Raw genomic sequence first — 4,227 nt, forward strand, 5'->3', positions numbered from 1 at the left:
CCCTTTATTATTCAAATATTGCAATCTTCTGAGCAACTGTTTACTATTATTATATGATCATATTGTTCTGAAAATGTCTACGTATACCCTTGCTCTAAATGTATATGTTTGTGCATGTATGTGTACATAGGTGTACACATGGGTATGTGTATTTATGCATTTATGCATACATGTATATACATAATACAAATGTGTATATCTGTATGTACTTCTGAATCTAGAGTCAATTTTCATTTCCTATATCCTATTGCTAACTTTCATGAAGTTCATTGTAATGCACATCTCATGTCTGCAAAGCTGAGTGTGATACTATTTTGTTATATTAATGTCTTCCTGGCACATTCTCATTTATGGTATTTAATATACTATTGTTGCAATGTGCTAAATGGCCCCATGACGGTTATTTTTTAAAAGGTGAATATGAATTTTTAAGCACTTAAAGAATTATAGTGTAAATTAATCACTAAAAGTATATAACAGTCAATGTTTTGTTGTGAAATTTTGCTGTTGGCTTAGAGGTTGTTTACTACCCATATTTAGAAAAGTGTCTATTATTTGAAAGCAATACAATTAACAGTTGTTCGCTTTTGAGCCTGAGCCTAATAGAAATTAAAATATTCAGGAAAATGTGAAAAGTATGTTTTAAGAGGTCATTATGAAAATAAATTCTGTTCACACAGATTATTCCAGTTGCGAGTTGGCGTTCAGTCTTCAGTTTGCCAAGAGTAGCATGTCTACCCCCAAAACTGGTAAGCTGGAGGTTGCCATGCAATTTCTGCCACACAAGTTCTTTTCATGTCAAGCTACAACAAATGTCAATAAATAAGATATAGACTTATAGGCACATAGGTCTGTGTGATCATATTTTGACATTACAGCAGTTAACACTGGAATAATTAAAAATATATGCCTTAAGTCTTAAAAATTATTATTAATGAACAAACCAAAACAACCATATAACATATTAAACACAGGAAATATTAAAACAGAATTACACAGAGTTTTGTAAAATTAAAAAGCAGAATAAGTGATATATCACAGTAAATGGAAATGGGATAAAGTCCTTATTAACCCTCTGAAAAGTAGGTAACATAGCATTACTCTGCCCATCCAACAGCATAATATTTAGGTCTCTGTTGATGAAAACACCTTAAAGTTGTATCTAGAGTGACTCACATTAACCCCAATAGAACAATAAACCCTTTGTGTACAGGGAAACTGTATTTTACCAGAAAATGGGTAAATTTTCAAGATATTCTCTATATGAAGGTCCCAAGACTACAAGTACAGACCATCTAGTTTTAAAATGCAGCTCAGAAACCAAGAAGCTACGTGAAGAAAGCATGTAATGTAACAGTACCTGTGGTTTGCAATATTACCAAAGTCCCAGCTCCTGAGAAAGCTGGAAAACTAGGAAACAGATGATAGAAACAAGTCAGAAACAAGAAATATTCTTCTTACAAAGAGAAAGAAGCAATGTGGCTCAAAATACTAAATTGAACCAGCTAAATGACTTGGAAAGATGTGTTAACTCTCCAATCTTCAGTCGTTTCACTGTAAATATAATAAAAACCATTTTTCATATATTAAAAACTATTTTTATTACCGTCTCAACTTTCATCTCTTTAAAATGTTAGATTCTATAAGCCAGTTGGCACGTAAGACACACACGGACAAACACACATGTACACACAGAGGCATAATAACAAGTGATGTTGCTTACTTAGTGTTTTGTTCTGACTAAAACATTCTTTAAAAATCCATATATATATATGGAAAATGGGACTAAGAGTGCAGAACCCATAAAGCTATTGTGCAGTCCAATGGGACGACCATATAAGACCCGGCATTATACAATGCACACTTAGTCATTGTGCCCTCAGTAACAGTGGTCATTATTATCACCGTTGGCTCCAAATGCCATGGACATCCACGGGAAATGTGGAGGGTAAGCCGTGAGCTGTGCAAAAGAACAACAGGATGTTGCATTGGTACGTCTAACGTACGCAGACGCAAGTGAGCTGCTCAGAGCAAGTGTTGGCAATCCACTCTGCTCCTCTCAGTGAGCATATGCCACAGTGTGAGTGTGACCCCAGCCACAGAATCTGCTGTTTCCTCAGTCAACCATCTGCCTCCAATGCTGTGAACATCTCAGCTCACTAAACATGATTCTAGGGTTAAATATACGTATTTCTCACATAGCATGATGCCAAAACACAAGCCAAAATTTCACCTGACACTCAACTAAAGAAACGATGATTGAATTGATGTTCCAGGAAAAGCTGTCTGACTTTGTTGGTTACTGAGGTTATTCCTGTCGATATACTGTACATCATGAGTGATTTTGTGGGAACCTTCAAGGGGATGTTTTACTATGTTCCAGTTCCACCTTACGAGAAAAGTTGAGAAGCCACCTCTGTGTAGGATATAGCTGCACTTTATAAATAGGAGAAAGAAAAACACCCCCAGAGAAGAGACAAGAAATATTTTTAATGTTCCCCCTAAATCTAAGGTTTGCAACAACTCAAATCTAGTCCAGAAACATAAACACTGAAGATGGTTTCATCAGAGTGAGCCAGATGAAAGCTTACCTTTGCTACAACACAGTTTAAGAGTCTGGAGCAAAGGTGTTGCAGGCATCAGAAGCAAATTTGCTCCTAAGCAGAAGCATAGAGGGGTCCTGGGAAATGCAAACAGCATCAACCCCTTGACTGGAGACAGAGCTCAAGTCTCAGAAGGCAGAAAAACCCCAGGAGGCAGAAGTAATTATTTTGTAGACAAATGCTTTGAGGTTGAGGGAGGGGGGTGGGGGAGGCGGGCGGGGGATATGCACATGTACACATGTACCAGCTCATAAGAAAGAGAGCAATGGAAGTAGGGGGTAGTAGAGAGACTTGAAAAAAGTATTAGAAGCTGCTGCCTGATGATATAGCACTGAGCATTTCAGTGTGGGCTATGTGGTCTCCTGGTGCAGGAAAGGAAATCTTACACACCTCTTTGGCTAGGCTCTCCATGCACTGGTCTTGGTTAGGGGTCACTTGGAGAATTGTAGCAGACATTTAGGGTTCATCAGTGTTGTGACTATAAACATTTGTTATGGAGAGCCCTGGGATATCAGATGGTAAGCTGCATGGTTTAACCAAAGGCCACCAAGGAATTGAAATAGAGAAGTTTATGACTCACAGGCCCTGGAGAAAGTACACAGCATGCCTCCAGGGGCCACAACAGGGAGAGGTCAACTCAGGATGCAGCAGAGAGCGCTGTGGGACCCAAGGCACATGCCTTCATTCGGGTCCATAAGTGGAGCGTTTGGGGGTTCCTGGGCTTAGGCCAGATTGGTCAAATCAAACCAAAAAGAGCAGGGTTTTGGTAAACTTCTCAGGGGTCTTACCTAGGGGTTCACAAGAGGAAGGCCCTGGGAGGTGTGGGAGAAGGGTGCTGGGGGAGTCATATCAGGAATTTACATTTATTTGTGACTCTACAGGCTGTGATCTAGGGCATGTGCTGGGGGGAGGGGCTAGTCAGGCCACTGCAAGCCACCTAGCCACAAAAAATGGATGCTGAAGCAGCAATATCATGGAGTAGTTTAGCTAATCTCTCAATAATCAACGAAGACTAACATGCCAAGAATTTAAAAAGTAAGAAACCAAATTACTACAATCCTTCTTCCCCAGTCACCTAGTTTAAAACTCAGGTTCTCTCAGTGATATCAGTGCACGATGTCCAACACAACTTTCTAGCCAGACAGTCATGAGAAAGAGTGACCATGCTCCGCTCCCTGGATGCCTAAGACACTCTGCACTGGTCATGACGACTGCCAGCCCAATCTCCTTCTAGAATATTCCTCTGCCTGATAGTTGCTATTGCTCTACTGGGGGTGGGGTGGGAGAAGGTGGGTGTCAAGCCCTATGACTGATGCTCTATTTACAGGCACTCACCGTGCAGGTAAAGAACTTGGCACAGAGGTAGAGATTTCTGATAGGCGTCCATTGATCCTCCCTAAACAAAGGCTTCAGGCTTAAAGCAAGAGAGAGTGAGTTACAAAATCAATTTGGTGAAACCGGCTGCATCTTCATGAAAAGGGCTAACTGTGTATTGTGGATGTGACTTTTTGTCACCTTCAGTTTTTGTAAATACATAGGTAGTGAAACACCGCCAGTAGCCCTAATATTCCATTAAAGGGGCAGCAATTACGTCAAAACAAAAATATATTGTCTATGCTCAACT

At 39.9% G+C, this 4,227-nt stretch overlaps 1 long non-coding RNA gene across 1 annotated transcript; it reads right to left on the reverse strand.

Moving 5' to 3' along the window:
- Positions 1 to 417: 417 nt before the first annotated feature.
- On the reverse strand, positions 418 to 3,988 carry LOC118023551. Its single transcript, XR_004682841.1, has 2 exons — positions 3,939 to 3,988; positions 418 to 1,410 (listed from the first exon to the last, which is right to left on the reverse strand). It is a non-coding gene; the product is annotated as an uncharacterized LOC118023551 (long non-coding RNA).
- Between the last annotated feature and the right edge of the window lie 239 nt (positions 3,989 to 4,227).

Source organism: Mirounga leonina, unplaced genomic scaffold (assembly GCF_011800145.1).
Source record: "Mirounga leonina isolate KUSES-001 unplaced genomic scaffold, KU_Mleo_1.0 Mir_180, whole genome shotgun sequence".
Classification (NCBI taxonomy): Eukaryota; Metazoa; Chordata; class Mammalia; order Carnivora; family Phocidae; genus Mirounga; species Mirounga leonina.